A 25,538-nucleotide genomic window follows, 5' to 3' on the forward strand; every position below is an offset into this window, starting at 1 on the left:
TGCAGCGTCACTGTTTGGTCGCTGGAGAGCTGTCACACAGACAGCTCTCCAGCGACCAACGATCCCGAGGTCCCCGGTAACCAGGGTAAACATCGGGTAACTAAGCGCAGGGCCGCGCTTAGTAACCCGATGTTTACCCTGGTTACCATCCTAAAAAGTAAAAAAACAAACGCTACATACTTACCTACCGCTGTCTGTCCTCGGCGCTCTGCTTCTCTGGTCTGGCTGTGAGCGCCGGGCAGCCAGAAAGCAGAGCGGTGACGTCACCGCTCTGCTTTCCGGCTGACCGACGCTCACAGCCAGAGCAGGAGGAGAGCAGAGCACAGCGCTGGAGGACAGACGGCTGTAGGTAAGTATGTAGTGTTTGTTTTTTTACTTTTAGGATGGTAACCAGGGTAAACATCGGGTTACTAAGCGCGGCCCTGCGCTTAGTTACCCGATGTTTACCCTGGTTACCAGCAAAGACATCGCTGAATCGGTGTCACACACGCCGATTCAGCGATGTCTACAGGGAGTCCAGCGACGAAATAAAGTTCTGGACTTTCTTCCCCGACCAGCGATCTCCCAGCAGGGGCCTGATCGCTGCTGCCTGTCACACTGGACGATATCGCTAGCGAGGACGCTGCAACGTCACGGATCGCTAGCGATATCGTCTAGTGTGACAGTACCTTTAGGGTTCTGAACCACCAGTCCTGACTAGAAGTGAATTTACATCTGAACACCTGAAAAACAGGTTAAAGGGGATATTTCGCTATCAGTATGTCTTTGAATTGTGGGAGGAAACCAGAGAACCTGTAGGAAACCCACGCAAATACGGGCAGAACATACAAACTCCTTGTAGATGTTGTCCTTGATGGGATTTAACAATTCATGGGGATCCAACACCCAGCACCCCCTCGATCAGATGTCCTCAGTTCCAGTGGTGATTAGACATAAACAGTTAGGTAGCCGAGCAGCTTGATCATCTGTTTACTAGCCGGGTACCGCAGATCACCTGTTTATTTTAATAGGATCTGATGTGCCCTACCCAGCGGTGGTCATTAAACAGCTGACAGAGATATGCTGGTCAGCCTGTCAACAGTTTACTTACAGCCACTGTTTACATCCGAACACCTCACCAGCTGATAGGTTAGGATACAGAGTGTCTGATCATTCACCACCAATCTGATATTAACGATCTATCCTAGATATAGTTCATCAATATCACAGTACTGAAACACGCCTTTTAGGCTACGTCCCTATGGTCAGTAATTGGCAGCGCTTTGGAAGCAGCACATGTCCACTCTGTCCAAAGCGCTGCCGGCATTTGAACGCAGGTGATCCATATGTGTTCATGGAACTGTGCAGAATCACTGCGCCATATACATTGGACTGGTGATATTTATCTTGTGGAGACTGAGCGTCTTCGCAAGATAAATAGATATGCTGCAGTCTGGAAAGACGCGCAGCATGTCCGTCTCCACAGGGAAGCCAAAGGCGTCTGTGGACACGGGATTTCTTGAAATCCCATCCACTATGCTGTAACATCTGGACGCTGCGGATGTACGTAGTGTCCAACCCGCAGCTTTTACTGACCGTGGGAACATACCCTTGGATGTGCAATCAGGCTACGCACGCTTGTAAAAAAGACACACATTCAAAAAAATAGTTAAAACAGAATCCAAAATTGTGTATTTTGCCTAAGCTTGGATAACTCAAGTGGCCTTGTCATGGGCACATCTGCATCTCATTTTGGGGGTTAAGACAAAAACCTCTAATGGAGTTAGGCTGCCGTCACACTAGCAGTATTTGGTCAGTATTTTACATCAGTATCTGTAAGCCAAAACCAGGAGTGGAACAAATAGAGGAAAAGTATAACAGAGACATATGCAACACTTCTGTATTTATCACCCACTCCTGGTTTTGGCTTACAAATACTGATGTAAAATACTGACCAAATACTGCTAGTGTGACTGCAGCCTTAGAAACAGGGGCTCTAGTATGCCTGAACTTAGTCTTAGGCCCCATTCACATGTTCAGTATTGGTCAGTATTTTACATTAGTATCTGTAAGCCAAAACCAAGAGTGGAACAATTAGAGGAAAAGTATAACAGAAACATATGCACCACTTCTGTATTTATCACCCACTCCTGGTTTTGGCTGAGAAATACTGATGTAAAATACTGACCAAATACTGAACGTGTGACGGCAGCCTAATAGAAAGATGTCAACACTTCTGTATTTATCACCCACTCCTGGTTTTGGCTATGTGCACACGTTGCGGATTCTCTGCGGATCTGCAGCGTTTTTTGTGGTGCAGAAACGCTGCAGATCCACAATTGATTTACAGTACAATGTATATCAATGAGAAAAAAAATGTTGTGCACACTTTGCGGAAAATCTGCTGCGGAAACGCTGCGGTTTAAAAGAAGTAGCATGTCACTTCTTTTTTTGTGAATCTGCAGCGTTTTTGTACCCATTCTATTATAGAAAACTGCAGGGGTAAAAACCGCAGCAAATCCGCAAGAAAACCGCAGCAAAAACGCACAAGGAGGGCAGAATCCGCACCAGAAATTCCTAAGCCTAATCCGCAACGTGTGCACATAGCCTTAGTATTACAAATACTGACCAAATACTGAACGTGTGAATGTGGCCTTAGCTGGCCTGTTTCTGAACTACGGTATGTGCACATATTACATACAGTCATGGCCAAAAGTATTGACACCCCTGCAATTCTGTCAGATAATACTCATTTTCTTCCTGAAATTGATTGCAAACACAAATTATTTGGTATTATTATCTTCATTTAATTTGTCTTAAATGAAAAAACACAAAAAGAATTGTCCTAAAGCCAAATTGGATATAATTCCACACCAAACATAAAAAAGGGGGTGGACAAAAGTATTGGCACTGTTCGAAAAATCATGTGATGTTTCTCTAATTTGTGTAATTAACAGCACCTGTAACTTACCTGTGGCACCTAACAGGTGTTGGCAATAACTAAATCACACTTTGCAGCCAGTTGACATGGATTAAAGTTGACTCAACCTCTGTCCTGTGTCCTTGTGTGTACCACATTGAGCATGGAGAAAAGAAAGAAGACCAAAGAACTGTCTGAGGACTTGAAAAACCAAATTGTGAGGAAGCATGAGCAATCTCAAGGCTACAAGTCCATCTCCAAAGACCTGAATGTTCCTGTGTCTACCGTGCGCAGTGTCATCAAGAAGTTTAAAGCCCATGGCACTGTGGCTAACCTCCCTAGATGTGGACGGAAAAGAAAAATTGACAAGAGATTTCAACGCAAGATTGTACGGATGTTGGATAAAGAAACCTCGACTAACATCCAAACAAGTTCAAGCTGCCCTGCAGTCCGAGGGTACAACAGTGTCCACCCGTACTATCCGTCGGCGTCTGAATGAAAAGGGACTGTATGGTAGGAGACCCAGGAAGACCCCACTTCTTACCACGAGACATAACAAAGCCAGGCTGGAGTTTGCCAAAACTTACCTAAAAAAGCCTAAAACGTTTTGGAAAAATGTTCTTTGGTCAGATGAGACAAAAGTAGAGCTTTTTGGGCAAAAGCATCAACATAGAGTTTACAGGAGAAAAAAAGAGGCATTCAAAGAAAAGAACACTGTCCCTACAGTCAAACATGGCGGAGGTTCCCTGATGTTTTGGGGTTGCTTTGCTGCCTCTGCCACTCGACTGCTTGACCGTGTGCATGGCATTATGAAGTCTGAAGACTACCAACAAATTTTGCAGCATAATGTAGGGCCCAGTGTGAGAAAGCTGGGTCTCCCTCAGAGGTCATGGGTCTTCCAGCAGGACAATGACCCAAAACGCACTAGAAAATGGTTTGAGAGAAAGCACTGGAGACTTCTAAGGTGGCCAGCAATGAGTCCAGACCTGAATCCAATAGAACACCTGTGGAGAGATCTAAAAATGGCAGTTTGGAGAAGGCACCCTTCAAATATCAGGGACCTGGAGCAGTTTGCCAAAGAAGAATGGTCTAAAATTCCAGCAGAGCATTGTAAGAAACTCATTGATGGTTACCGGAAGCAGTTGGTTGCAGTTATTTTGGCTAAAGGGTGTGCAACCAAGTATTAGGCTGAGGGTGCCAATACTTTTGTCTGACCCATTTTTGGAGTTTTGTGTGAAATGATCAATGTTTTGCTTTTTGCTTCATTTTCTTTTGTGTTTTTTCATTTAAGACAAATTAAATGAAGATAATAATACCAAATAATTTGTGCTTGCAATAATTTTCAAGAAGAAAATGAGTATTATCTCACAGAATTGCAGGGGTGTCAATACTTTTGACCATGACTGTATTTGTTGCGTTTGTGCCATATTTTTTTCCATGCAGTTTTGTCACAAAAACTGATGGCTTTCTTAGTACCATCAACGTGAATGAGATTTCTGTCTCATGCACACAATGCTTATTTTTCCTTGCAGATTTGAAGCGATTTCAAGTAGAATTGACATGTTGTCTATCAGCTTTTTTTGCAGAGTTTTTCACCTATTCTAATGAATGGGGGAAAATGCATTCATACAACACATCAAAAATGCATCAAAAATATGTCTGCTTTATGCTGCTGCTTTTTTTCTCCCAACACTTCAGCATTTCTAATACTTAAGGTGTGCACATACCCTAAAGGTACCTTCACACTGAGCGACTTAACAACGATATCGCTAGCGATCCGTGACGTTGCAGCGTCCTGGATAGCGATATCGTTGTGTTTGACACGCAGCAGCAATCTGGATCCTGCTGTGACATCGTTGGTCGGAGCAGAAAGGCCAGAACTTTATTTCCTCGCTGGATCTCCCGCAGACATCGCTGAATCGGCGTGTTCACTGGTAACCAGGGTAAACATTGGGTTACTAAGCGCAGGGCCGCGCTTAGTAACCCGATGTTTACCCTGGTTACCATTGTAAATGTAAAAAAAAAAAAAAAACAATACATACTTACATTCCGGTGTCTGTCCCCTCGCCGTCAGCTTCCCGCACTGACTGTGAGCGCCGGCCAGCCGTAAAGCACAGCGGTGATGTCACCGCTCTGCTTTACAGCCGGCCGGCGCTGAGACAGTGCAGGGAAGCTGAGGCCGGGGGACAGACACCGGAATGTAAGTATGTAGTGTTTTTTTTTTACATTTACAATGGTAACCAGGGTAAACATCGGGTTACTAAGCGCGGCCCTGCACTCAGTAACCCGATGTTTACCCTGGTTACCAGGGGACTTTGGCATCATTGGTCGCTGGAGAGCTGTCTGAGTGACAGCTCTCCAGCAACCACACAGAGACGAAACAGCGACGCTGCAGTGATCGGCATCGTTGCCTTTATCGCTGCAGCGTCGCTTAATGTGACGGTACCTTAAGGGTTGTTACATGGAAACCTCTGCTAAACAGATTGTGATAAAGAATCTGGGGACATATTTTTGGCAAACTTTGCATCCTAAAGTAGTCCATACACTATTGATTTTAGGTGGCAATGAGAGTTTAGTAAGACTTCGTTTCCTACAATTTGGAAGACCTTTATAGATAGGGGTTTGGGGACAAACACCATTGAGGAGGAAATCTTTGGGATTGTGGAAATGTCCATCTGAAGGTGTTGATTTTTTTTCTACCACTATTGGGTGTAGTCATTGGCATAATTGGAAAATGACATACAGCCCGCTACAGTGTCTTGACCTGAAATCTGTGCATAGACAGTGAATTTTCGAAGTTCAAAGGGCCAACATTTCTAAACCAACATATGATGACAAAACATTTACTACGTGACCGTCTCTAATTATTAGTGTAGGACAAACCTATGGTGAGAAGGCTGATGGACAGTCAAGAATTTACTGCTAGAAATATGATACATATAGTAACTTGAGCAGATTTGCTGGTTGAGGATGAGACATTTTTTGGTCGGCGGAACATGGTGTCAACTTTACATTGATGTTCTACTACGCAAGTTTTCTTCCTGATCAGCACTGTTTGAAAGGTTAACATGACATGTTCCTCAATATATCACAATAATCCCTAAGTGCTTGAGACCCTACATTGTAAATGACCCCTAAAATACAGATTAGGCTACTTTCACACATTAGCTTTTTGCCATCAGGCACAAGCCGGCGAATTTTGAAACAAACAGATGCGGCAAAAGTTGCCGCCGGATCTGTTTTTTTTATCATAGACTTGTATTAGCGCCGGATTGCGCCAGATGGCCTCATGTTTCATCCGTTTTTTGCCGGATCCATCCAAAATTAGTTTTCCGGCGGCTGGAGAAAACGTGCATAGGAAAGTTTTTTCTGTCCGGTGAAAAATCACAACTTGCGCCGGATCCGTTTTTTCACAATTCGTCACTGATGTGTGAAAGTAGCTTTACCTTTGAGATCTTGGGAGCTGAGATGAGCTTTACCCACCAAAATGGCACCAAAACATAAGAGGAGGTACAAAATATATAAATAAACATAAGCTATAGTTATGTGTTCAGAAATAGGCTCATAGGAAATATTAATTAGATGACTAACACCCAAATTATCCTGACTGACAGTAGAAATCTAGCACTGCATAACTCTCACATCTGTGCAGAAATTGCTTCCTATGTAAAACTACAGTCGTGTGAAGCAACATGTGCGCTTTCCTAGGATTTCCTGAAAATCGGCCAGTGTAAACAGGCTGGCGATCACATGATGAGCTAGCAAAATGCTTGTCGGTCAGGTGAAATGATTTTTAAGCTTTCTCAAAGATCATCAGTCTCAGCAGCACATTGTCCTGCCTATCCACGTGCTGCCGAGAAAATGACTATGAATGTCTATGTGCACAGTATGATTTATTGCTGATCGTTCTGTCTACATTGGAAGTGTGGTTGGCCGGTCTAAAAATGGCAAATGATTGGTGGTCATATAATGTTGGAGATTTGATAAATTCTTAGCATTTCAGTACTGTCTCGGCATATTCCCAAATAAAGTATATAATAGCATCTACTGTGTAACCAAGCTAAACTCAAACATACAACGATGAGGCCTAAGAAATCTATTCTTCATATTTCCTAAAACACAAATACCTTAAACAGCATTTTCCTATCTATTTCTTATATGAAACAAAGGCTAAGGACTCATGCTCACTTGCGCGAAATTCGGATAAGTCTCGCACAGCAATACCCGGCACTGCTGTCGGCACTCAGATCGGAGCGTGCGGCCGCATAGCCTAAGGGCCCATTCTCACAACCGTATTTTCGGTACGAGTGCTGCATGGAAAAAAAAAGACAGGACTCAGACCAATGATATTCAATGGGTCAGTGCAGATGAGCGATTACTTTTTTACTGACTGAGGCTGCCGTCACACTATCAGTATTTGGTCAGTATTTTACCTCAGTATTTGTAAGCCAAAACCAGGAGAGGAACAATTAGAGGAAAAGTATAATAGAAACATATGCACCACTTCTGTATTTATCACCCACTCCTGGTTTTGGCTTACAAATACTGATGTAAAATACTGACCAAATACTGATAGTGTGACGACAGCCTGAATCTGTGTGTGAAAAAAAAAAATCTCAACGTGCACTAATTTATTCTCGAAATCCGATGAGACACCCATTCAAGCCTATGAGTGCCAAAAAAAATAATAAGAAATAAAGAGTCACAGTGCATATCATCCAATTTTTATGAATACAATTTCAATTCTGTAACATAGGAAACTGCAGATGGTTAATAGCTGCGTATGGATGACAAGTGAGAAAAAAATAATCCCCACGGTTTTTGCAAAATCTGCAGGTAAACCGCACTGCGGATTACCCGCAGATTTACCACGGTTTTTGTGCGGTTTCTGTGCTGATTCCACCTGCGGTTTTACACCTGTGGATTCCTATTGAGGAGCAGGTGGAATCTGCACAAAGAATTGACATGCTGCGGAAAAAACACTGCAGCGTTTCCACGCGTTTTTTTCTGCAACATGTGCACTGCGGATTTAGTTTTCCATACTTTTATATGGTACTGTACAACGCATGGAAAACAGCGGCTGATTCGCAGCGTCAAATACGCTGCGGATCCGCAGCAAAATCTGCACATAGCCTCAAAGAGTTTTTGAAGTGGTTTTTGGCATGGATTTTAGAGCAGAATCTTCTTTAAAATCTACATTAAAAAAACCTCTATGTGAACATAATAAGTTGCATTCACATGCAATGGGCATGCTGTGGATTTAAATCCTAGTAGCAAGCGTCACCGCTGTTTTCACTTTTTCCCTGTACAGTAACTTACTTTTGCAACAAAACCTTTGCTGTTTCACTTGCAATGTGGTGGTACAGTACAAGTGACCCAGTTGTTTCCATACAAGATTATGCGATTGTGCAGGGAAACAATGCAAAGACCGCATCAGCACATGGCTGCTGTTTTTTTTAAAGATGCAACATAATCGCTAAGTGTGAACACTGCCTTAAGGATTCATGGTCTTCATCTAAGGACTCATGCACACGACAGTTTAAGGCTGCCATCACACTATCAGTATTTGGTCAGTATTTTACCTCAGTATTTGTAAACCAAAACCAGTAGTGGGTGATAAATACAGAAGTGGTGCATATGTTTCTATTATACTTTTCCTCTATTTGTTCCACTCCTGGTTTTGGCTTACAAATACTGATGTAAAATACTGACCGAATACTGATAGTGTGACGGCAGCCTAAATCAGAGTCGTTTTGATGCATAGCACTCGCACCCATGATGTTCTATGGGGCTGTGCATATCAGATTTTTTCCTTTGACTGAGTGGTCTGAGGAAAAATATTGCAGCGAGCACGATTAGCCTCGGAGAATTGGATGGCACTCGCTCATCACGTCTATGGGTCTGTGAAATAAATCACAATTTTCACAGACTGCGATAATAGAAAAGGTGGAAAAAAGTTTGATTATAGAGTCTGATTATAAGGACTTGTTAACACATGGTAACACAAGCCCCACCCAACACCAATAAATAAACACAAGAACACAGTAATAACTTTGGAATAAATTGGCCGTGGCGTTTATTTTTGGGTAACTAAACAGCAATTTAATAAAAATTTAATAACCAAGATAACCTTAATAAATAATTCCATAAACCGAATAAGCTTCACCATAAGAAGTCCAAATCCACCCGAATCCGGGCGATTTTTCCCACAAAATAAACGACACGACAAAAAAGTTAGTGAGACCAGAACAAAAAAAAGGGGGGAGGGTGGGATCTTCAAAACTTGCTTGAAGTAATTGCGCACAGCGCCCCGATACAGCTGTATTTATAGATAAAAATTCCACCCGCTCAAAGCTGATTAACCAATCACAGTCCGTAAAAATTGCGGGAAAAACACCTGAAAGAAACTGGTTTCAACCAGAAATAACCTGCTCGTGCGTAGCACAGCTTACCAGAAATTAAGATTTCACTAAGGGCAGGGCGTTCATTCAGTATTTGGTCGTTTTTTACCTCAGTATTTGTAAGCCAAAACCAGGAGAGGGTGATAAATGCTGAAGTGGTGACGTGTTTCTATTATGCTTTTCCTCTGAGACCGGGGTCACACTTGCAAGTGCAATGCGAAAAACTTACCTCAATACCCTGCACTGCCGCCGGCACTTGGGACCGGAGTGTTCAGCTGCATACAAATATATGCAGCCGCACGCTCTGGTCCCGAGTGCCGGGTATTGAGGCGAATTTCTCACATTGCACTTGCAAGTGTGAACCCTGCCTGACTGTTCCACTGCTGGTTTTGGCTTACAAATAGTGAGGTAAAATACTGACCAAATACTGATTATAATTGGATCGTTTTTTTTTCTCAAATGGAGAGAAGGCAGTGGCGTGTCTTTAGCTTAATGAGTCTCAGTTCCTGATCCTGAGCAGTACTACTAACCCCAACCAGTTTTCTTTAGTCTTTGCAGCCTACCGCTGAGTAAGGCCGGAGTCACACTACAGCCAGATATGGCCGAGTCTTGCAGGTTAAAACCAAGCTCTGGCACCGGCACTCCGGAGCGGAGCGTGCGGCTCCATGTATTGCTATGCGGCCGCACGCTCCTCTCCGGAGTGCCGGTGCCAGAACTTGGTTTTAACCTGCGAGACTAGGCCGTATCTCGCTGTGTGTGATCCCGGCCTAATGCAGGATTCACACAATTAAACATGTAGATTTTAGAATATTTAAGTACAACATGTAAAATGTTTCCCCGCATGATTGTGCTGCGGAGACATCCGCCATATGAGGTCTGCTACAGCTGCTGTAGGATTTTCTTCATGCTGTTTGAGCAGGTAATCTTCAGCGTTATTAGATGTCACACATGAATGGCTGTGCACATTGTGGTGCAGAGAAAGCATCTTCTTCCTTACACACATTTATCTGATGGTATTTCGGCACTGAACTGTACTCATATGATGGAATATACTGATGCTGAAACATTTGTGACATCATATGTTGCAAGATAATGTGTGATACCTAGGAGCCGATGATCAGGGCCATATTAGCTACTCGTATGGAGCGGAATCACTTTTGCGCCATTTAAAAACCTACACCAGGGTTTATTCCCTTGTCACTTTCCATGCTGTCATTTTCATAAAGCAATTACACTAGACGCTATAATCACTGATGGCAGCGTTCGCGCTAGATTGTGTCTCTACAGAGTTTTTGTTATAACTCACTCAATTTCCATCTCTCTCTATCAATATCTTCATCTCTCTGCTGACCATGTTTCATGCTCTTCCTTTACTAAATGTCCCAGCATGTCTTACTTCGGTTTGCTGGAATTCATTGCATGTGGCGTTCCTCTGACTTTCCTCTAAAATGCTGAATTATGGGAAACATATGGGGTAATGTTTCTCCTTGTGGAGAGGAAGAGGACTTGAACTCTATATTGCCACCTATTGGAAGCAGCAATCCTGCAAGTCACAATCGACCCTTTAACAAGTCTTGCAATATGACTTAGGATAAAAGACAAATCAGAATCTCAATTTGCAGATATGATGTTTGGGGGTATTGCCCCTCATCAGTGCAAAGTGTGAGAACTGCTTTTCCTAGGTGAGAGGCTCTTGACATAGGGTATACGTGAGTTCCGTGACCTGGAAAAATTACCCCAATCCCCTTAAACAGACCTCTTAACAATCTAAAGAATAAACTTCTAACGTACTCAAAACAGCAGACGGAGACATATGTTGGATTTAATTGGCCACAGCAGCCATTTTATTAAATAAAAGATAACAGAACTTTTATGACAACCCAGAATAGGAGGGGCGGTCCTCGAAGCCCCAAAGTTATAAAAAACTCAGTATCCCAAAAACTCCACAATGTTCAGCCCAGGATGAGTCTTACCCCCAGCCGTAAAGCACCAGCTCAGGGATAGATAACAACCAATCCTGGTCCACCGAACCCACCCCCATGCCAGGGGCCCATAAATCCACCTCACGCGGAATAACCGTACCGCGCCTTGTTCAATTCTATCATGGGGTGTCCAGGACCTCTCAAGATCCCCACCCCATTGAACCACGATTTACCATTTCCACCGACTTCGAGGACCTCCACCCCCGCCAACTGCCGTGACAATACCCTGACAGCATTCACATAACAAATTAATTACATTTAGACGCCTCTTAAAACAATACTCCAAAAGCCCACATATGCCGACTTCACCCCCCCAATTACCCTAACCAAAAAAGGGAGGGTGGGCGGGAGATTCCTCACTTGTCACGCAGGCACCTAAAATGGATGCCTGTGTGAGGGGCGTGCCCCTTTTTATGTGCCCCCTCCCCGCAGTCCCCTAGTTCCACCCCTTATTTTCGAAAAATGCCCCTAAAGCCACCCCTCGAGTTCCCAGTTAACCCCTTACAACCGTATCCCTTCTAACTGCTCCAGCTCCCCAGGTCCCACGTAACCCCGTCATGGCGGCCTCCCTTTACGTGCCGTGGGCCCCCAGTACGGCCTTTCTGGACTGAAGTCTAAGGCCGGGGTCACATTGCAACTGCAATGCGAGAAATTCGTGTGAGCCTCTCACCTCCATACCCGACACTGCCACCGGCACTCGGGACCGGAGTGTGCGGCTGCATGTATTTCTATGCAGCTGAACGCTCCGGTCCGAACCGCCGGCGGCAATGCCGAGTATTGAGGCGAGTTTCTCGCATAGCAATTACAAGTGTGACACCATCCTAAGGGATAACGTTTCTCCTTGTGAGGAGTGACATATCGGCTCTGGCATGCTAATGTAAGCAGGCTTATTCGCCGTGCAATGCTCCTCCTTATCCTAAGTCATATTGCAAAATTCGTTAAAGGGTCGATAATGACTTGTAGAATTGCTGCTTCCAACAGGTGGCGCTATAGAGTTAAAGTCCTCTTCCTCTCTGAAGAGGCAATTTGAATATGGAAAACATATGAACAGCATCTTTACAGAGGAAGAAAACAGGGTCTCTGGCGCCGCATATTGGAAGCAACAATCCTATAAATCAATGATGACTCTTTATCAAGTTTTGCTACCTGGGTAAAGGTAGGTTCACACACAGATTTTTTATGTAGATTTCGGCTGCATCCCCACAGTCAGTAATCGTCAGCGCTTTGGAATCAGCACATGTCCACTCCCTCCAAAGCGCTGCCGGTTTTTGATCGCAGGTGATTCCGCATGTGTTCATTGAACCGTGCGGAATCACTGCACCAAATACATTGGACTGGTGATATTCATTTTGAGGAGACTGAGCGTCTCTGCAAGATAAATAGACATGCTGCAGTCTGGAAAGACGCTCCGCATGTCCTTCTCCACAGGGAAGACGGAGGCGTCCGTGCACGCATAGTGGAGATGGGATTTCTTGAACACTTGCACAGCAGTTTCAGGTTCTTGCCCCTTCTTCATTGCACACTAGACCTAAAATAGACCATGAACCTGGCATAGAGAAACTTATAGGCTATACAGATAGTGTCTTCACGGAGGAAGAGAACAAGGTCTCCAGTGCAACCTATTCAGAGTAATCCTATAAGTTATCATCAATCCTTGAAGGAGTCTTTCCACATGGTTTTGAATTTAAAGCCAAACCAGAAACTTCTCTAAAATGAAATGACCTCAATTTGCATACAGTAGTTTTGGAGTTCTTGCAGTGGGGTCAGTGCAGACACTTGGAAGGACTGCACAATCTAGATCAACTAGCTTGACTTGAGTGGTCAAGAGCCACAATAATGTATCCTTGTGTTGTGACCATTTACTAATTAAATGAAGATCATTGCTTTTATTTTCCATGCAATTCTCCAGTCTTATTCTAGCCATGCCTATCATAAATACTAGCTATAGCCTGGTTTTGCTCAACCTTCATGAGGTCCTATTTTTACATAACTATTTTTTAAATGAGGTTTACCTGAATTGAAAACTAAGCCCTATGCTTGTGATAGGGAATAACTTACTGATTACTGGAGCTCCATCTGCTGGGACCCCCCAGCAATCCTGAAAATTATGTTTTGCATCCTGAGATCAACCTTCATTCCATTTGATATTTTTTGGACTGCCAGAGAAAACGGAGTACAGCGCTTGGCTATTTCTATCAGTTCTTGGGTCACAGAACACCAATCTTGGGATAGCTGGGGATCCAAGCAGTTAGACACAGCAACCAATAAGTTGTCCTCTATCCTGTGGACCAGAGTCATGTGAATCTTCTTCTACCTGCTGGTATTCCCGGCATCTTTTCTGATTGATAGGGCTGCATGATGACGTCACACTGGGCCTACTAACAGGGCCGGATCCAGGTTTTTGAGGGCCCCGAGCGAAAGAAAAATAGAAATATAGGTGTAGTACAATGCCAGATTTCACTTCTTACATGAGTGATAGCTATTGTAAATTCTACAATACCATACAGCAGAGGGGCTTTATATAAGTAAACCCCTTATATGCCAATTTTTCTGACCTACTCCCTCTTCCTCAGCTACCAGTAGGCATTTTATTGTTAGCTGAACTTGCTGCACAGAAAAAACTGCAAATATTGAATATGACAATTTTGTAATGGAAAACTTATTAAAGTAAACATTAGAAAGTATTAACGTAGAACACTTGTAAAAGTGCAAAATGGGTAGCATATAGCACAGCCACATAGTATATAACACAGCCCACGTAGTATATAGCACAGCCACGTAGTATATAGCACAGCCCACATAGTATATAGCACTGCCACGTAGTATATAGCACAGCCCACATAGTATATAGCACTGCCACGTAGTATATAGCACAGCCCATGAAGCATAAAGCACAACCATGTAGTATATAGCACAGCCACGTAGTATATACCACAGCCCACGTAGCATATAGCACAGCCATGTAGTATATATCACAGCCCACGTAGTATATAACACAGCCCACATAGCATATAGAACAGCCATGTAGTATATAGCACAGCCTGCATCTTCCCCCCCCCCCCCCCCCCCGAGAATGGCCCCACGGTCTAGTACTCACTGTTAGGCTGCCGTCACACTAGCAGTGTTTGGTCACTATTTTACATCAGTATTTGTAAGCCAAAGCCAGGAGTGGAACAAATAGAGGAAAAGTATAACAGAAACATATGCACCACTTCTGCATTTATCACCCACTCCTGGTTTTGGCTGAGAAATACTGATGTAAAATACTGACCAAATACTGCTAGTGTGACGGCAGCCTTATAGTAAAAAAAACACACTCCTCACCTCTCCTCGTACCCACGCTGCTCCCTGCTCCTGTCTCAGCGGCTGAACTGCCTGGCACACAGTGAGTGCGCAATGACGTCATCACGCACTCGCAGTGTCAGAGGCAGAGCGGAGAATGATGGGAGAGGGAGTGTCAGCTGACGTTCTCTCCTCCATCATTGTTTTGAACTATAGCGGCAGACGCCGGTATAGTTCAATGCGGCAGCGGTGCTGGCAGCAGGCGGGCCCCCCTGCCTCACAGGGGCCCCATAGCGGCTGCGTGATGTGCCGCTAGCTGAGGGCCCTTGGAGGAGCGGGGGCTCTAGGCAGCTGCCAGCCCTGCCCACAGGGGCCCCTGGAGCCTCAGTGTACCATACCGTGAATGGGCCTCCCATCTCGCCAGGGCCCCGGCACTTGCCCGGGTTATCTGGGTGCTGACGCCGGCCCTGCCTACTAATCAGAAGTGGTAGGCTGGCTGCTCTGGTGGCCATAGAGTACCAAAACGGCTGCTGGACCAGGGTTTTGTGAATCTTTTTGCTTAACTCTAAGGCCAGATTCACAAGTTCAGTATTTTACATCAGTAATGTAACAATTCCAGGTAACCGTTGGTATTCTCCTGACCCGTTCGGAGAATGGACTCTGGCCTTACCATGGCCCAGAAATGCAAATAGAAAGGGAAGGAGTCTGGTAAGACAATGGGGAATGAACTAGAACTAACATAGCTCTGGCTTCTACCATGAGATATACTCCTTCCATTTCCATTTTATACCAGTATTTGAGAGCCAAAGACAGGATTGGAACAATCAGAGGAAGAGTATAATATAAACTCGTCACCACTTCTGTATTTATCACCCACTCCTGGTTTTGGCTGTTATAAACACTGATGTAAAATACTGACCAAATACTGAACGTGTGAACGTGGCCTAAAAGTTACCATCATGTCGTGTGTGCATTCTTCAACCCATGATGCTATCAGTTAGGTTTTAGGTTACTTAGTCACATACAGTCACATATCTGGACACAATGGCAGACATATTGTGAGAAGTATGGGTGAGACAAAGGAAATATTCATGTTTTGAAGAATTGTGTAAAACTAAATGTCAAATGTAATCGTTAAAAGACACCCTTTTTCTGTGAAATATACACTGCTCAAAAAAATAAAGGGAACACTAAAATACCACTTCGTAGATGTCACTGAATGAAGTATTTCAGTTGCAAATCTTTATACATTACATAGTGGAATGTGTTGAGAACAATAAAACATAAAAATGATCAACGAAAATCAAAATGAATATCCCATGGAGGTCTAGATTTGGAATCATACTCAAAATCAAAATGGAAAACCAAATTACAGGCTGATCCAACTTCAGTGAAAATGCTCAAGACAAGGAAATGATGTTCAGTTGTGTGTGTGTGTTGCCTCCACGTGCCTGTATGACCTCCCTACAATGCCTGGGCATGCTCCTGATGAGGCAGCGGATGGTCTCCTGAGGGATCTCCTCCCAGACCTGGATTAAAGCATCCCCAACTCCTGGACAGTCTGTGGTGCAACGTGACGTTGGTGGATGGTGCGAGACATGATTTCCCAGATGTGTTCAATCTGATTCAGGTCGGGGGAATGGGCAGGCCAGTCATAGCTTCAATACCTTCATCTTGCAGGAACTTCTGACACACTACAGCCACATGAGGTCTGGCATTGTCCTGCATTAGGAGGAACCCAGGGCTAGCCGCACCATCATGTGGTCTCACAAGGAGTCTGAGGATCTACTCTTGGTACCTAATAGCAGTCAGGCTACCTCTGGCGAGCACATGGAGGGCTGTGTGGCCCTCCAAAGAAATGCCACCCCACACCATTACTGAACCACTGCCCAACCGGTCATGCTGAAGGATGTTGCAGGCAGCAGATTGCTCTCCACGGCGTCTCTAGTCTCTGTCAGGTCTGTCACATGTGCTCAGTGTGAACCTTCTTTCATCTGTGAAGAGCACAGGGCGCCAGTGGCGAATTTGCCAATCCTGCTGTTCTGTTGCAAATGCCAATCGTCCTGCACGGTGTTGGACTGTGAGCACAAGCCCCATCTGAGGACATCAGGCACTCAGACCATCCTCGTGGAGTCAGTTTCTAACCATTTGTGCAGACACATACACATTTGTGGCCTGCTGGAGGTCATTTTGCAGGGTTCTGGCAGGGCTCCTTCTGTTCCTCCTTGCACAAAGGCTAAGGTAGCGGACATGCTGCTGGGTTGTTGCCCTCCTACAGCCCCCTCCATGTCTCCTGGTGTACTGGCCTGTCTCCTCATAGCGCCTCCAGCCTCTGGACACTATGCTGACAGACACAGCAAACCTTCTTGCCACAGCTCGCATTGATGTGCCATCCTGGATGAGCTGCACTACCGCAGCCACTTGTGTGTGTTGTAGAGTCCATCTCATGCTACCTTGTGTTAGGTCTCGAGTTCCCACTTCTGCACAGGGGGAATCTCGGGCCGTCTCCGCTGCGGTCTCCCATTCCTATCCAGCCGCAGTGGAGTCTGCTCAGCAGGGACGTCAGTCCCAGCGTCTTGCTCGGTCTCGCTCTGTACAGAGAGTTACTGCTGCTTCTTCAGCTCCTGCCATTAAAGTCAGTGCTGGTCAGCAACGAGCGGACTTCTCTGGGACTAAGTCCTTATTTGCGCACACTGAGCATGCCCAGGGCAAGATCTCCCGTTGAAAATCGAGGGTCATGTGCTCAGGCTCTGCAGCGCATTCCATTGGTCCTCTTGGCAGGTCTTGGAAGGGCAAAGTTTCTGTGGCCACTTCCTGTCCTGCAACTATATAAACTGCGCATGACCGCACCGCCATGTGCTAGTGTATAATTATTATGTGTGTGTGTAGATGGATGTATGTCGATGGATGAAAGCTCCTAAATATCCCTCCCTAGAGTTGTTGATTGCTCGCGGATGATGGTAGCTCTCTAGCGCCCGACTATCCATCTGTATGTTACACACATCACAGCGTCCTATAGCTGTGCCTGCCAGTACGGCGCCGTGCGCTTGCCTTGCGCTTTCCATACCCAAGCCTGGGTGGTTAGTGGCGTCCATCAGTGCGGCATCGCACGCACTCTTGTGCTCATTTATTACTAATAAGGTTCATTACACACCCAGTTGCGGTGTTGTGCCAGCAAGGGTCTAATCGGACTTCAATCCCTTTCGGGGTTAAGTTCGCTGACTACATGCTCGCGCTCTATGTGCGGTACCGCGGTCCTGTGACTTAACAGGATCGCTTTCTTCACATTGGGTGAGGTTTAACCCACGTGTTTATACTTTTAGTACCGCCATATAGTCTGTCATTCACTAGCAGCGGGTTTCACCTGCACGGTGGACCCCGGACTGCGAATGCACCTATATCATCTTACTTGGTGCGTTCCGCCAGTCCTAACATTACACTAGCGCCAGGGTCTGGCTAGTGATGACAGACAAACAGCAATCCTTCCGGTATATCCAGCAGCTGGAGGGTAGGTTGGCGGCTCTCGAGAGCGCAACCTCAGCTGTGGATGTGACCGCAGTTGCTGTACAGGCTGCCAGCGTGGCTGCAGCAACTTTGTCCATTGCCACCCCTGTTCCGACATTTTCTCGCCTCCCGCTGCCAGAAAAATTTTCTGGTGATAGCAAATTTTGTAGGGGATTTGTGAGTCAGTGCTCTATTCATCTTGAGCTCCTGGCTGCACGCTTCCCCACAGAGCGGGCTAAGGTGGGATTTATTGTATCTCTATTGTCGGACAGGGCGTTGGAATGGGCTACGCCGCTGTGGGAGCGTGGCGATCATGTGGTGCAGAGTGCTCTGCTGTTTTTGAGCACTCTGAAACAGGTCTTTTTAGGACCTCAAGTCACCCATGATACTGCGCTCCAACTGCTGGCATTAACTCAGGGTGAGTCCTTGGTCAGTCATTTTGCCGTCCAATTCCGCACTTTATCATCTGAGCTGGAATGGTCGGATAAAGCTCTTATCCCCATATTTTGGAGGGGCTTGGCTGACCACGTAAAGGACGCTCTGGCCACTAGGGAGATTCCTACCACACTGGAGGAGTTAATAACAGTCTCCACTCGAATTGATCTCCGTTTTAACGAGCGGAGGTTAGAGCGAGCCCAGTGTAGGCAGAGGTTTCGGCTGGCTCCTACTTTCGCCAAACCTCTGGAATCTCCTGAGTCACATGAGGCCAGAGAAGTGTCACAAGCGGGATCTAAGTCCCGGACCGCTTGTGCACTCAGGGTCTGTCATGTTTGCCAGCAGTCAGGACATCTAGCCACCAGATGTCCTCAGCGGTCGAGGAAACGTCAGCGTCTAGTGGTCGTAGGTGGAGGTACACTAGACACGGCGACGTTTGCCTCTAAATTGTCCTTTAAGGGGACAATTACTATAGGCTCATTCTCCCACTCAGTTGAGCTCTGCGTGGATTCTGGGGCGGAGGGCAATTTTATGTCTTCTGCCTTCGCCCAACGTCACGCAATACCCCTGGTTATGCTAGCTCAACCTGTAACGGCACAAGTGGTGAATGGGTCAACACTGCCCTCACAGATAACACACCAGACCATCCCTTTTACTCTGTCCATGTCGCCATCTCATCAGGAGATTATTTCTCTGCTCGTCATTCCAGAGGGAATTGATGAGATCCTGTTGGGAATACCTTGGCTACGGTACCACTCTCCTCATATCGAGTGGTCCTCAGGCAGAATTCTGGGATGGGGTGAATCTTGTGGGGGTAGGTGTCAGAGGGAGTGCGTTCAGGTTGCTACAACAGAGGTACCCGCAGATCTATCCTCTCTCCCCAAGCAGTATTGGTCTTATGCAGACGTGTTCTCCAAAAAGGCGGCGGAGACCCTTCCGCCCCATCGCCCCTATGACTGTCCTATTGACCTCTTGCCTGGTGCTGAGCCTCCCCGGGGTAGAGTCTATCCGCTATCTCTCCCGGAGACGGAGGCAATGTCACAGTACATCCAGGAAAATCTGGCAAGAGGGTTCATCAGGAAGTCAGTGTCACCTGCTGGGGCAGGATTCTTCTTCGTGCAGAAGAAGAATGGGGAATTGCGTCCATGCATAGACTACAGGGGTCTTAACGCCATCACCGTTAAGAATAAGTACCCTTTGCCTCTGATATCCGAGCTATTCGATAGGCTTCGGGGAGCAAGGGTATTTATTAAATTAGATCTGCGGGGTGCTTACAACCTGATTCGCATCCGTGAGGGGGACGAATGGAAGACGGCGTTTAACACCAGGGATGGGCACTATGAATATCTGGTGATGCCCTTCGGGCTCTGTAATGCCCCAGCCGTTTTCAAGACTTTGTGAACGATATCTTCCGGGATATGCTTTCCACCTCGGTCGTAGTCTATCTGGATGATATTCTCATCTACTCTCCAGATATTGACTCCCACCGGAGAGATGTTAGCAAAGTCTTCGACCTCCTACGGGCAAATTCTCTCTATGCCAAGTTGGAAAAGTGTATGTTTGAGCAGGAGTCCTTACCTTTCCTAGGCTACATCATCTCAGCCCAGGGATTGGCTATGGATCCTGCCAAACTACAGGCTGTGATGGACTGGCAGGAACCCCATTCTCTTAAAGCGGTGCAGCGCTTTATGGGATTCATCAATTATTATCGCCAGTTCATCCCGCACTTCTCAACTTTGGTAGCTCCCTTGGTTGCCCTCACCAAAAAGGGGGCGAATCCCAAATTGTGGTCTGAGGAGGTCTCCAAGGCCTTTATCTCTATAAAGTCACACTTCGCTAGCGCTCCCATTCTACATCGCCCCGATGTTGATAAGCCATTTATCATGGAGGTGGATGCCTCTTCTGTTGGTGCTGGAGCAGTCCTCTTCCAAAAGGATGCTCAAGGTCGGAAGCATCCATGCTTCTTTTTCTCCAAGACCTTCGCACCAGCAGAGAGGAATTATTCCATCGGGGACAGGGAGTTGCTAGCCATGAAGTTGGCTTTCTCGGAGTGGAGACATCTCTTGGAGGGAGCACGTTTTCCCTTCCAAGTCTTCACAGACCATAAAAATTTGGTGTACCTGCAGACAGCTCAGCGGTTGAATTCTCGCCAGGCCAGATGGGCCTTGTTCTTCTCCCGGTTTCATTTCACCCTCCATTTCCTTTCTGGGGAGAAGAACATTTGGGCCGACGCTCTCTCTCGTTCCGTTGTGTCATCTGCGGAGGAGGAGGAGGAGCCTCGGCTTATTGTCCCCACCGAGAGCTTGAGAACTGTGGCTCCGGTTTCGCTGGAGTCTGTGCCCCCAGGCAAGACTTTTGTTCCATCCAGTTTGCGACCGGAGGTTCTTTCTTGGGTGCACTCGTCCAGGGTGGGTGGACATTTTGGTACTAAAAGGACATCTGAGCTACTGGCGAGGACATACTGGTGGCCGCATATGGCCCGTGATGTCGCGGAGTATGTTCGGGCGTGTGTCTCTTGCGCCAGGAACAAGACTCCTCGGCAACACCCAGCTGGTTTGCTTTATCCTCTGCCCGTGGCGGACAGGCCCTGGGAGATGGTCGGGATGGACTTTGTGGTGGGTTTGCCCAAGTCTCGTAACTGCACCATTATCTGGGTGATCACCGACCATTTTTCCAAAATGGTGCATTTGGTGCCTCTTCCACGGCTACCATCTGCACGGGCGTTGGCTGTCTTGTTTATCAAGCATATCTTTCGCCTACACGGTATGCCAGACAAAATTGTTAGTGACCGGGGTCCCCAGTTTGCGTCTCGATTCTGGAGAGAGCTTTGTCGTCTACTCAGTATTGAGTTAAATCTCTCTTCGGCATATCATATGTCACATATCTGCGACATTTTGTTTCTGCCAGGCAGGATGACTGGGCATCCTTGCTACCGTGGGCAGAGTTTGCACTTAACAATGCCGTAGCCAACTCCACCAGTCAGACTCCATTCCTCTTAAATTACGGCCAGCATCCGCGTGTTCCTGTGCCCATGCCTGTGTCTTCCGCTGACTCCAGGGTGGCAGACTGGGCTGTGGAGGCACGGGACATTTGGGATCGCACGCAGGATGCCATTCGGGCCTCCAAGGAGAGAATGAGGTCCTCCGCCGATGTTCATCGGCGCCCCGCTCCGACCTTTGCCCCTGGCGACTTGGTGTGGCTCTCCGCCCGTAACATCAGGCTGCGAGTTGAGTCCACTAAGTTTGCTCCTCGCTACTTGAGTCCCTTCAAGGTTCTCGAACAGGTTAATCCCGTGGTCTACCGTCTGGCTCTTCCTCCACGCTTGGGTATCACCGACACCTTTCACGTATCCCTCTTGAAACCCGTATACATGTCCCGGTTTTCCGAGTCATCTGCCGGGACATCGGGTTCGTCTACGGACGATTATGAGGTGAACGCTATTTTGGGGTGCAAGGTGGTACGCGGCAAAAAGTTCTATTTGGTGGATTGGAAGGGTTATGGCCCAGAGGACAGGTCATGGGAACCTGCTGAAAACATTCGGGCCCCACAGCTCATTGCTGCCTTTGAGCGTAGCGAGGCCCAAGGAGGGGGGGGCCCTAGGAGGGGGGGTAATGTTAGGTCTCGAGTTCCCACTTCTGCACAGGGGGAATCTCGGGCCGTCTCCGCTGCGGTCTCCCATTCCTATCCAGCCGCAGTGGAGTCTGCTCAGCAGGGACGTCAGTCCCAGAGTCTTGCTCGGTCTCGCTCTGTACAGAGAGTTACTGCTGCTTCTTCAGCTCCTGCCATTAAAGTCAGTGCTGGTCAGCAACGAGCGGACTTCTCTGGGACTAAGTCCTTATTTGCGCACACTGAGCATGCCCAGGGCAAGATCTCCCGTTGGAGATCGAGGGTCATGTGCTCAGGCTCTGCAGCGCATTCCATTGGTCCTCTTGGCAGGTCTTGGAAGGGCAAAGTTTCTGTGGCCACTTCCTGTCCTGCAACTATATAAACTGCGCATGACCGCACGGCCATGCGCTAGTGTACAATTATTATGTGTGTGTGTAGATGGATGTATGTCGATGGATGAAAGCTCCTAAATATCCCTCCCTAGAGTTGTTGAATGCTCGCGGATGATGGTAGCTCTCTAGCGCCCGACTATCCATCTGTATGTTACACACATCACAGCGTCCTATAGCTGTGCCTGCCAGTACGGCGCCGTGCGCTTGCCTTGCGCTTTCCATACCCAAGCCTGGGTGGTTAGTGGCATCCGTCAGTGCGGCATCGCACGCACTCTTGTGCTCATTTATTACTAATAAGGTTCATTATACACCCAGTTGCGGTGTTGTGCCAGCAAGGGTTTAATCGGACTTCAATCCCTTTCGGGGTTAAGTTCGCTGACTACTTGCTCGCGCTCTATGTGCGGTACCGCGGTCCTGTGACTTAACAGGATCGCTTTCTTCACGTTGGGTGAGGTTTAACCCACGTGTTTATACTTTTAGTACCGCCATATAGTCTGTCATTCACTAGCAGCGGGTTTCGCCTGCACGGTGGACCCCGGACTGCGAACGCATCTATATCATCTTACTTGGTGCGTTCCGCCAGTCCTAACACCATGAGTGTGAAAACACAACCAACATTCAAAAGTGACCAAAACATCAGCCAGAAAGCATTGGTACTGAGATGTGGTCTGTGTTCCACTCCTGCAGAACCACTCCTTTATTGAAGGTGTCTTAATAATTGCCAATAATTTCCATTTGTTGCCTATTCCATTTGCACAACAGCATGTGAAATTGATTGTCAAACAGTGTTGCTTCCTAAGTGGAGAGTTTTATTTCACAGCAGTTTGATTTACTTGAAGTTATGTTCTGTTGTTTAAGTGCCCCCTTCACTTTTTTTGGCCAGTGTATATCGCTTATTTTGTATACCAAGGAGATGGATACCCACGACAACAACCGAAACTCTGGGGCTTCAGGCCATCTTCACATGTATTGCGTAAAGATGTTGAAAAGAAACCTGAGCCTGCAGAGGCTTGTCTAAAAATGTAAAGCAAGACGTATCAGTCACAACATGTTAAGCAATCATCTCCCTTCTTCCATACATATTTATACCTGAAAAAAAAAGTGTCTTCAATCTTCTTCATATGTTTTGGCCCCACCGATGATACATCAGTTATGTATCACAGCATTACAGCTTCTTGGCTAAAACCTCTGCAGTTTGCTGCTTCTCTATATTTAAGGTCTCTGGTATAAATGCGCAGGTGATAGATTTAATACATTTTTATTTCATTCGAGCTGTATCCAAAAGATAATACAAAGAACAGGAAATATTGTATAGAGGGATGAAATATCCAAGCAGATGTCATGATAATTACTGTATTATTTATTATGCTTATTTATATAGCACCACCATATTCCACAGCGTTTTACACACATTATCATCACTGTCCCCATTGGGGCTCACAATCTACATTCCCTAGCAGTATGTCTTTGGAATGTGGGAGGAAACTGGAGAACCTGGAGGAAAGTCACGCAAACACGGAGAGAACATACAAACTCCCTGCAGATGTTGTTTTCTGTAGGATAAGAACCCAGGACCCCAGTGCTGCAGTGCTAACCACTGCACCACTATGCTCATCATTATCGAAGAATAACCTAATTTTAAACTGAAAATGGAGCCAAATAATAGCGGTGTACTATATATGTATATTTGTCAAAGAATTTTAAAAACACCAACTGCCATCTCCTATCACAGTACTGGGAATTATGTCTACACTGAATACAGATTTGACCATGAATTAACAGTGAATGATCGATCCAAGAGGTGTAAAATGCACATTTCTCTAAAAACATATATGGCAAATATGCACGTTTTGTGTGTGAATTTTTGATTTATAAAATAAAAATGTAAAAAAATAATTATTCTTTCAAAATCACCAAAGGAGCATTTATGCAGAAGTAAGGCTACGTTCCCAGGATCAGGAAATAGCAGTTTTTGGCTGCATCCAAAATGCTGCATTCTAATCACACAGGTAAATTTGCGAGTGTTCATTGAACCATGCGGATTTACCACGTCTAATGATCGGCTATGGGTGATAGTAGAGTGTCTGCTGCAAATAATTAACATGCTGCGGCTCGTAAACTCGAGCCACGGGTGAGTTAACACAGAGGCAAATAGAAGCACAGTGGGCACGGCATTTCTGTAAATCTCATCCACTGTGCTTGTAACCTAGAGCGCAGCGTTTTGGACGCAGCGTAGGTGAGTATTCCGGATCATGGGCACGTACCCTAAGGCTGTCGTCACACTATCAGTATTTGGTCAGTATTTTACATCAGTATTTGTAAGCCAAAACCAGGAGTGGGTGATAAATACAGAAGTGGTGCATATGTTTCTATTATACTTTTCCTCTATTTGTTCCACTCCTGGTTTTGGCTTACAAATACTGATGTAAAATACTGACCAAATACTGCTAGTGTGACGGCAGCCTAAGGGCTTGTTTTCACTTGCGAGGAACACGTCCGTGTCTCAGATGTGGAAACGAAGCTCTGGTGCCGGCACTTCAGAGCGGAGCGTGCGGCTGCATGTGTTGCTATGCGCCCGCACGCTCCGCTCCACAGTGCCGGTGTCAGAGCTTCGTTTCCACATGCGAGACACGGACGTGTTCCTCGCAAGTGAAAACAAGCCCTAATAGTAACTATTTAGTAGTACTGCTTACTGGACTCTTATGCTCAGAGACAAGAGGGAGTTAATATTAAATCCATACCTCCTGCTCTATAACACATGGTCCACACATTGGACTGTAAAGGTTCCCTTTAAACTCTGTTCTTGTAGTACAGCTGTTGGGCGCAAGTCCACTGAAAACCAATAATAGAAAAAAGTCAACTAATAAGACTCCTTTTTTGTCACTTTAAACATGGAGAGTTTTATATTTTACATATTTATACATAATGGTTAATGGAAACTTATTTTGTACAAGTTTCGTCACAGTACATGTAGCATGCAAGTGAGTGCAGTTGTTTCCATCGACTCATGAGTAAACAAAGCTTTAGAATTTTCTGC

At 46.0% G+C, this 25,538-nt stretch overlaps 1 protein-coding gene across 2 annotated transcripts in view; it reads left to right on the top strand.

The window, feature by feature from the left end:
- Window positions 1-25,538, top strand: part of LNX1 (ligand of numb-protein X 1) — a 289,799-nt gene that overhangs the window by 830 nt on the left and 263,431 nt on the right. The window lies entirely within an intron of this gene.

This window comes from Ranitomeya imitator, chromosome 1, assembly GCF_032444005.1.
Source record: "Ranitomeya imitator isolate aRanImi1 chromosome 1, aRanImi1.pri, whole genome shotgun sequence".
In the NCBI taxonomy this organism is placed as follows: domain Eukaryota; kingdom Metazoa; phylum Chordata; class Amphibia; order Anura; family Dendrobatidae; genus Ranitomeya; species Ranitomeya imitator.